The sequence below is a fragment of the Papaver somniferum genome, chromosome 7, assembly GCF_003573695.1.
Source record: "Papaver somniferum cultivar HN1 chromosome 7, ASM357369v1, whole genome shotgun sequence".
NCBI lineage: Eukaryota > Viridiplantae > Streptophyta > Magnoliopsida > Ranunculales > Papaveraceae > Papaver > Papaver somniferum.
Window position 1 is genome coordinate 183,101,201 of NC_039364.1, and position 11,153 is coordinate 183,112,353.

The window sequence follows — 11,153 nt, forward strand, 5'->3', positions numbered from 1 at the left end:
TACAGAGAATTGTTGCAATAGGAACTGTTACAGGAAACGATAGAAAAGATATGTTGTAAAATAAAAGACTGCTCTGGTCTGTCTAATGTTCTTCGTGTTCTTCAGCAGCAACAGCAGAACCCCATTTCCTGCAACCTCGATTTCTCGGCTCTGTGGTGTTCTAAACTTCCCCTAAATTTCTCTGAATTTCCATACCTTCTCCTGGAACTCGACTTCACCTTTTATATCCCTCGGAAACCTAAAAATCCCAATTAAAATTCTTCTCTTCCTTTCCGTGAAAGTCACGGCAATAATATCTCTGCCGACTTATTTACGTGGTTCTGACCTGTCCAAACCATCCCAAACTCTCTATTAGGTAATTACGTATCTTAGGAAAGATTATCTGCGATTTAGTCTCCCTGAATCTTCCAAAATCAGGCCAACAGAGACCCGTAACTTCTTTCACCTCTGTTTCCTTCTCCCGGGTTATCTAGCCCAATTCCTTCGATCCAATCAATAGTATCAACCCTGTAATGCTCTAAGAAGTCCAGCCCAACGAAAGTCAGCCATTGAATCTCCATAGAAATTGCTCAAAACTCCAACCCTAAATCTTCTTGTGCGCTGGTTTCTTTTCCCGCCAAAACAGATTTGAATTTTGGGGAAGAAGCTGGTCGCCCCTATCCTCGGTTGGGGTGTAAATAGCACATGTTCTGGGGGTGCCCTTATCCAAAATGGGGGTGCCTTTAACACTTTTCTAGTCAATTTTTCCAAAAATGTTTATTGCCCAAAAATACCTACACACACATAAAACACCATAATAAGTACAAAATGAGCACTATAATTATATAGAATCGAGACAAATCGGACAAAAAAATGCGTCCATCACTCCTCCAAAATCTTCACACCAACAATCGGGTTTTTCTGGAATATTTTCCCGCCAAAAAAGTAACTCAAATGGGGAAGAAGAAGGTGCCCCTTAGCGAAGTCTGAGGTGCGAATAACATTGGGTGTTAAATAGTAAAGCAGGTGCCCCCTATCAAGTAAGGTCCCCTTATTAATTGAGGTGTCCCTTAACCAAAATGAGATTCCGAATAACATATGTCCTCTGGTGTGCAAAACATTATTTTTCGAGTAACATTCTTCACGAGAGCTTATTCCTTGAAAAGACTTAAAACAAGATTATTAGTGATAAAATGAGTCCTAGCTAATGTAGTTATGGGTGAAAATGCGTCGCACTTTTGTGCTTATCATCAGGTCAAACACCAGACATCGTCACTGCAAGAGATTTTCTGAAATTCTCCTGGAACTTTTTTGTTTTGCTGATTTGAGCCCCTAAATGAGCTCAAAACTCAAAAATCTTTTATGCTATTGATAGGAAATTGTCTGGGCATAAAAAAGTTGGGGTAGACCGTCGAAAACTGACATGGGATGAAGTTTTACAGCGTTTCTACCGAGGATATTATTTCTGGATTTTTCAAAAACGATTCCTTACAAAACTCTTCGTATACGTATGGGTTATCCATGGATTCAACCGATCAAGTCATATGGAAAAGATGATAAATCAAGCAATTAAGAAATTATCATTCAGAAAAGAATATGCATGGAGCAATAAAAGAGTTAATGGAATATTAAAGCAATATCTACGAAACTACGAAAATAAAGTATCCTCGTATCGAGCAAGAAGATCAGTTGTCAGATTCATCACTATCCTCACATTCATCACCAACCATCTCCTCTTCAGGGTCTTCGTCTGGATCGAAATTCGGATCTTCCTCTGGATCTTCTTCCAAGCAATCATCCGGATCATTGTACATCATATCTGAATACTCGTATTCCTTTTGTTCGGCTTTAAGATCAGCTGCGACTAGTAGTTCGGACTTCACGTCAGGAGAGTATGGCTTGGCTTCACGATCAGTGGGATTTCATTCAGGAGATTAACTCACTGTATCAGGATCTGATATGATGCCATCGATGTGAGCATGTTTTCTTCCTCAGCTTCGAGTCTTCTTCGTTCAAGACGACGGCGTTTTTGCTGAAATTCAGCTAGTTTCTCATCTTTGGATTTTCTCCTTTGAGGAATTTCATTACGCCCTAATTCTTACTCTTTGAGATTGAGTTAAAAAAGGAATGGGTACGACGACGTACAATTTCCAGACGATTTAGAGGCATGTCTTTTATCAGTCTCTCCAGTCTGTTAAAACAGATATATAAATCTGGATAAGCATCTCCGAAAGTCTTCATCTTTGCTGTTTTGGCTACCTATGGATTGGTTTCTCTACAAAATCATCATCATAAATATGATTGGGGGAAATCATGATCTGTTACGAGGAAGATGGAAACAAATATTTGAAGTCAACAACGGATCAAATACAAAATAGTCTTTTTGAGCAAGAAATAATAAAGTGAAGCGGGTATTCACCAATTGCAATGCTTTGGTTAACAACCAGTGATGATGGCACAAGAGTTGCTGCTACATCGACTTCCTCTTTGCTGCACCAAAGTTGATTAAAGAACATACGAAGACGTTTGAAGCATCGAAAGTCAAAAATACGGTAATTTTGACCTAAATCTTCGTTAATTCGTAAAAAATACTGAAATGATTTTTCTTTCCATGGATGAAGCCTCATGTAGCATAGAAAAGGAACCTTGCATTTTTAGGGGCCACTCAAAAGGAATTAGGGGCCACCTTTTTATTCCCATCCATTGAAGGAGGTTAAGGGGTGTCTTAAAAAATAGAAAATTGTCTATATTGTCCTTCACCTTTATACTAAATCTAAACTTATATCCTTTATTTTCATAATCATATTATTCCACTTCTTCTTCTCTTTTCTACCCATTGAAATTTTTTTCATCATTTTAATTTTCATTGAAAACAAAGATCATTGATCAAACAAATGTTATGACTGATTGTTTAAAATTAAAACCCAAAATTCATTAACCTTAAAGTTGAAACTTAGAACATCAAAAAAGGAGTTCAACAAACAAAACGAATAGATGATAGTAGTTGTGATTCAAAATTAGGATTTGATTACTTGAAATCAAAAATTTGATCCGAAAATTTTCTTGGATTTACAGTAGAAGAAACATAATCGGTAGATAACTATCTATTTTACCTACCGATTATAGTTGATGTTCTTGGATTTACACTAGCATAAACATAATTTGTAGATAATAATCTACTTTACCTACCGATTATGGTTTATATTCTTCGTTTCTTAAGAACATCAACCGTAATCGGTAGGTAAATTGATCGATATCTACCGATTATTCTTGATTCTAAAAATTAAATTTCTCTGTACAAAAAGTTACGCACAATCGATAGATAATGAACACCATTAACTACCGATTGTGAAAGTAGAAAATTTTAAAATTTTTGTTAAGTTTTGAAAATTTGAATTTGAGGCCATTAACACAATCGGCAGATAATAAGCATCACATATTAACACAATTTACTTCCGATTATGGTAGTACTAAAATTCGAAAATTTAGTATATTCGGAGGTTAAAGTAACACACTTTACTACCGATTATGGTAGTACCAAAGTTCGAAAACTTTAGGATTTTGGAAAAATCATATTTTGGGGCCAATATACATTCGGAAGTCAAATTTACTACCGATTATGGTAGTACTAATATTCGAAAATTGAATATATTCGGAGGTTAAAGTAACACACTTTACTACCGATTATGGTAGTACCAAAATTCGAAAATTTTAGGATTTTGCAAAATCACATTTTGGGGCCAATATACATTCGGAAGTCAAATTTACTACCGATTATGGTAGTGCTAAAATTCGAAAATTGAGTATATTCGGAGGTTAAAGTAACACACTTTACTACCGATTATGGTAGTACCAAAGTTCGAAAATTTTAGGATTTTGGAAAAATCTCATTTTGGGGCCAATATATGTTCGGAAGTTAAATTTACTACCGATTATGGTAGTGCTAAAATTCGAAAATTTAGTATATTCGGAGGTTAAAGTAACACACTTTACTAACGATTATGGTAGTACCAAAGTTCAAAAATTTTAGGATTTTGGCAAAATCTCATTTTGGGGACTATATACATTCGGAAGTTAAATTTACTACCGATTATGGTAGTACCAAAATTTGAAAATTGAATAAATTCGGAGGTTAAAGTAACACACTTTACTACCGATTGTAGTATTAACTACCGATTGTGGAAGGGTAATTTTTCCATTATGAAATACGCGAGATAAGGGTTAGCTTCAATTTACGTTTGGGTGATCCTATTTTGTCTTATTGTTGGCCCCTAATTCCTTTTGGGTGGCCCCTAAAAATGCTAGGAAAAAGAAATAGTAAAAGAAAAAAAAAATAGAAAAAAAAAGTATATATCACGAGCAGTGTTAGATATCTCTCTCCTTGACCCTGGCCACCGAGTTTTGAACGATTTGAGGCACACTCAAATATCCGCATATCACCTATATCATCTTGTTCTTACTCATACCAATACTAGAGAATCATTCTATACACTGAGTGTTAGAATCCTTCATGTCAGTTTTGTTTTGCTCGTATGAAGGAAATCTAGGCTAGATTTATTGGGATTTTGTTACTCCTCTAAATTCAAAACTTCGTTGCTCTCACCCACTATCCCCTCCAGGTTTTTATAATTATTTACTGCTTTTTCAATGAATCTTCAACCACCGCGTAAACCACCCAATAACTCACCTCCAGCAAACCCAACACAACCATCAATCACCCTGACATCCGGCCTCACCATGCCTGAAAAGCTTCACAACACCCCACAAATTTCAGCCATTCCAAGACCCTGTAATCATGATGCAGCCGTCGAACCGCACAACCCATTACTTTCCCCCATCGGTACCATCAGCAACATCATCTTTTCAACATCTTCTTCGTCTACCTCAAACTCCTTTCTCTCATCCTCATCCTCTCTCCAAAAAGAACCAGACACCAACCACCCAAACCAACAGAATCTTCAAAAGGACCTACAACAACCTTTACAAGATCAGACAAAAGAACTCCCATCATCCTCAACTTTAAGCAAACTATCATCATCAAAGAAACAGTTCAAAGATACCCACCTTTTCCAACTAACTGAAAGGATGCAAGATCTCATGAAGGACCACCATAGACACTGTTTGGCAGTAAAAGTTCTGTCAGGAAAGTTCTCGTACTCCACCTTACAATCAGAACTGAGAAATCACTAGAGCTCCATGCAAGTAAAACACCTAGAAACTATTCCGCATACTGAAGCTTTCAAACTGATCATGAACCACGAAGTTGATAAGAAGATGATTCTAGAACATAAAACCAGGATCATCTCTGAACATGTGATATTGTTTGAAGACTATGAAAAGTTCATTGCTAACCCTGATCAATGTTTTCTAGTTGCTATTTTTTGGCTGCAGATTCTGCATGTTCCGAAATTCTGGGTCGACAAAGTTTTCATTGAACAACTACTTCAGAATGTCGGAACAGTACTAGAAGTAGTCGTTCAAAAGGATCTTATTGGGTATCTTGTTAGCCTAGCTCAAAGTTCAGGAAGATTACTGGAAGTCGATTAGAGCCACCTTGTAACCCAGGGAAGCGTTGCCACAGAGGTGGGGGTATCAAATCTCCTTAGAGTTGCTCCTAAATCTCTTCGACTTACTTTATTCGGATCGTCCTACGAGGTTTGCTGAAATTATACCTAGTTGCCTCTTGGAAGAATAGAAGCTGGTCTAGAAACAATCTAAGTGGAGCCATCATGCTTTTTGTTTGCTAGAAATCAATAGGTTTGATTTGGTTGAGTCGGCCTTGATTTGTGATTGCTTACCCTTCCAATTTAGGAAATAAATTCTTTTGTATGCCTGAACGTAGAAGAGACGCTCTAGGTCGATTCATTAGTTCTAAGAATCTCGATAACCTTAATTTAGAAAGTCTGATTTTCGGAAAATCCGATTTTGAACGTCTGCCTTTTACTGAGGAGAGAATCTTTATAGAGCCAGAAATGACAACTTTAAAAGCTTTGTTGAATCTGACTAGGACTACTCGTCCCTCGTGTATCAGGTTAGCTGAAACAGGAGCAAATTATGAACTTAGACCTGGGACCATACAGATGCTCCCAATCTTTTTAGGGAAGGAAAATGAAAACCCTTATTTCCATCATAGGGATTTTGAGGAAATTTGTAGTACCCTAAAAATTAGAAACCTTGATGATGATGCTCTGAAACTTAGGTTATTCCCATTTTTCCTGAAAGATAAAGCCAAATCGTGGCTATATAGTTTGGCTTCCAGGTCAATCGAAACATATGAACAACTTACATCTGCCTTTTTGAACAAGTTTTTACCTAGGCACAAAACATCGTCTATTAGGACGCAAATCTGCATGTTTTCTCAATAGAAGGGAGAATCTTTGTATAGGTATTTGGAAAGGTTCAATAATTTGTTAGCACAATGTCCACATCATGGGTTATAAAAGTTTAGACTAGTTCAAATCCTTTATGAGGGTTTAAATTATTCCGCAACAACTATGGTAGAAGCTATATGTACATGTGGGTTTGAAAACCAAACAGTTGATGCGGCGATGACATTTTTGAATGAAATCGCTGAAAGGACCCAATACTGGGAAAATAGTAGGAACCCTGGAAAACAATTCTTCTAGGAAGAGGAAACGTTAATAGGGTAGAAGGAGATTTTGAATCAGATGCCAAAATTGTTGCTATAGCAAAAATGTTAGAAGCTTCAGAAGTGGGTCACACTAGTGGTAGAATGGAGCCTTTTTGGGAAGGCCAGATTATGGAAGAGCAAGCCAATGCTCTTTACAATAACATTAGATTCGATAAATCTCAGAAGTTCGACCCATATTCAGAAACTTATAATCCTGGTTGGAGAAACCATCTGAACCTTTCATGGTCTAAGGGCCAGAGTCAAGGTCAGTTTAGTAATTCTAATATTCCCCCAGGTTTTGGCTATACTAAGAATCCTTCAGGACCATCTCAGTTTCAGAATCAGTTCGATATGAAAATTTCAAGTCTAGAAGAAACTCTCATCTCGTTTATTCGAAACACTGATAAGATTCACCAAACGCTTTCACATGGCATAAAAGAAAGTAAAAATATAAGCCAGGATAATTCTCAGGCTATTTCCGAGTTAAAAGAACATGTTAGTCTGATAAATGAATCTTTGAGAGAAAAAGGTAGGTTCCCTAGTCAAACACAACCCAACCCTAGAAGAGTTCATGAAGTAGGTGCAAAACCATCACAACAGTTGAATTCAATTAGAACTCTTAGGAGTGGTAGAGTAGTAGACAATCAGGTAACCATGCCTGATAGTGAGCATATTGTGGTACACCCCTCAGGACCATCCATAGCTGAGGGGACTGATAAATCTCTGATGATGCCAATTCGGTTCCTGAGAGGCCCTATTTTATGCCTAGAGCCCCGTTTCCACAGCTATTAGTACCAACAAAGAATGAATCCAACTTTAATGACATAATGGAGGTTTTTAAGAAAATTACCATAAACCTTCCATTACCAGAAGCAATTAGGAAACTTCCGGATTATGCCAAATTCCTTAAAGACATGTGCACGCGAAAGCGCAAGCTTAGTGTCCCCAAGAAAGCCTTTTTAGCTAGTCATGTAAGTTCGATCATTCAGAACAACACAACTCATAAATATAAAGACCCAGGTGCCCCTACCATTGATTGCACGATAGGAAAACACAGGGTAGAGAAATCTTTACTTGACTTAGGAGCTAGTGTGAACTTACTTCCGTACCATGTGTACTTACAGCTAGGACTTGGTGAATTGAAACCTACCAAGATAACACTGCAGTTAGCTGATAGGTCTGTTAAAATTCCTCGTGGTGTGATAGAGGATGTTCTTATTGAGGTCGACAAGTTTATTTATCCTGTGGATTTCGTAGTCCTAGATACACAACCTGTCCCTGACCCAGAGAATCAAATACCGGTGATTCTAGGTCGCCCATTTTTAGCCACGTCTAATGTTGTTATCAACTGTAGGACTGGACTTATGAATATATCATTTGGTAATATGACCACTGAACTAAATGTCTTTAATGTTTTTAGACAACCTTCCGATGATTTAGAGGAAGTAAATATGATTAGCACTTTAGTTCATGATCTAGTTCAGGATAATTGGGACGACACTTTGGATGAATTTGATGAGACAATTCTCTTAGGTCAGATAGATGACCAGACTTTAGAACTAGAAGAAGATCTCGAACATTTTAAGGACTCTACAGACCCAGAAATTCAGGCAATATTGTTAGGTCTTTCTAAGAGTAATGATGAACCTAACTTTGGAGGTAGAGAATTAGAAGAATCTCTTGAGTATTTTAAAGACTTTGAGGATCCAGAAATCCAAGCAATAGTTAGAGGTTTGTCTGAGAGTAGTAATTACCCTAAGTTTGGGGGTAGCAATAGTTCTAGTGATTGTCAAGTATCCCCATTAGAAGTCCCTGACTTGGGACTCGAGCCTAAAACATCTGAGGTATTACTTGAGACTATTCATACTCCACAGCCCGATCCCCCTGATACTGTCTAGGAGGAAATTAAGCTATTAGAAACCCGTTATTCGGATGAAACTGTTTTTCAAGACACTCATATGAAGCCCAAGTGGGCACCCCTGAAAAATCCAGTTATCTTGCAAGAAACTATCGATGATGTTCTTTCATCTCCTCCAAGAGCAAAAATAGAAATGGACCTCAACAAGCCTTTTAACCTAGGTATTTTCATCAACTCTGAAAGACCAACTTGGATTCAGCTGGCTTACGAATACCTACCCATGATCTGTTGTCGTTGCGGTTTCCTTGGCCACATAGCAAGAGAATGTACCAAATTTGTAAGTATAGATCATGCACTGATGGACACACAGTTTCCAAAATTCCCATACCACCGTCTTAACAGTAGAATGAAAGCTCAAAACCCGCAACCCAAAACCCTAAACTTCCTTCCAAATTCACCATCAAACATGCCACCCAGAGATTCAACATCTACCCCGCAACCATACCCTACCAGTCATGATACTCATCCCACTCTATACCCTACCCTTCCACAAAATCCAATCCAAAACCCATTAGCACATCCACCACCACCACCACCACCGCTGACCACCGTTTCAAGACTGATCCCAATTAGACTAGCCCCAGCAATGACCCAACAAGGACTCAACTGGAACCCAGTCTCCCAAAAACAAAACACTGCTGCTACATTCCCGGCGAAATCCAAGGAACCTACACAGCCTGTCATTATCTCTGACACAGAAGCTTCACCATCAACTATTCCTGTCTCTGCACCAAGTTCCAAGGACTCTGCTAGCCGAAAGAATGTCTTTTTCTGAAAGCTCTTTGGAGAGGGACCACGATAGCGGGTCGGTTCACCCAAATCCTCCATCCAGATCACCCTTTACCCGACCCGCTCAACCTGTCGACCCGGTTTCACATCCAACACCACATCACCCAGTTACAGGCGGAGCTGAACTTGGGCCTGGGTATGCTCGAGCCAGCAACACAGCTACAGAAAAAGGCAAAGGAAAAGCAACTGATACAGACCCAACATCATTTCCTTTCCATATCAGAGAGCTGCAAAAAGTGCAACCAACTACAACAGGTCCCCGCATCCATCAAGTTATTCCCTCTCTCCACTTATTTCTCGCTCAGTTTCTCTCAATTACTGGTAAATTTTGATGCCACTGTGAACCTACAAATCACAGCTGTGAATGGGAACCCGCATGTTAAGATGAACCACAGTTACATGGAAGAGATAGAAAAAACGACTGCACCCCAGCGAACACTCCTACTGCCCAAAACTCTGCACCAACAACAAATACACCGGTAAAAACATATAAACGCAAAGAAATAAAGCCGAGGAAGAGCTTACCAAAAAATCTACTCATCCAACCAACTCCTGAATTTGGAGCTTCACCACCCCGATCAAAGACCAGGAAATTCATGTCCCTAGCAAACCTGAATGTGGAATCCAGCCGTCCCTCCCAACCATCTCATGAAGTACCAGTTGTCAGGACAAGGAAACCGCGATCTTCAGTCCATATTGACCACATCACTCATCCAAATGATGGCACAGATACTCAACACCGATCCCAACAAGAAACAGAGCTCCATACAACCAGTACCACCTCCCAAGGAAACTCGGCCACTGCGGCTTGGCATCCATCTCTTGAGGATGAGACTGATGGACATGCCAGTTCTACTACTTTGCGAGCTATTGGACAGAGCCAGCGCTCGCCTCCATTATGAATTACCTGGCCTGGAATTGTCAAGGAGCCCACAATGCCTTCACCAATTAAAAAGTTGCGTGAGTATACACACAATTATAGACCTTCTATTATGTTTTTAGCTGAAACTTTATCATCTGCACACCATATTGTTTTTTGCAAACCTCTCTAGGATATGATAATTGTTTTGTTGTGCCTTGTAATGGTCATAAAGGAGGTCTAGGGCTTTTTTGGAACTCAACTGTTAAGATTTCCATTTTGCTTGAAAATCAAAGTATTGTTCATGCTTATGTCGAACCGGTCTCAAACGCTCAACCTTGGTTGTTTACCGGGATCTATGGACCGCCACAACCACAAGCTAGATGGAATTTCTGGCTAGAATTCAACTCAATTATTCCACAAAATAATCTACCATGGATGCTCATGGGAGATTTCAATGAAGTTCTAAACCAATCTGAAAAGATGGGAGGGGGCCCGGTCCACTGCAACCAAGCCCAACACTTGACGTGATTGACACAAATGGGCTCATCGATCTAGGATTTCAAGGAGACATTTACACTTGGACCAACAAACAAATGGGGAACAACATCATCATGGAAAGATTGGACCGTGGGCTGAGCAACCAACCCTGGCTAACCTTACATCCCAACATGACAATCAAACATATAACCAGAATAGCCTCCGATCATGCACCCCTTTTGCTTCAAGAAAAATTCATCAGACGATTGCCAACAAAAAACTTTACAATAGAACACCTCTGGTTTATTCACCCACAAATGAAAGAAGTTGTGACAGAAGCTTGGAATCAATCACTCTCGCCTTCACCACCAATTGACCTGCTGGAAAAGATGTGGAACACAACAACAACCTTACAAACTTGGAGTAAGGCCACCTTTGGACATCTACCAACAATGATAACCAAGATGGAGCAAGTCATTCAACAAGCCCAACATATG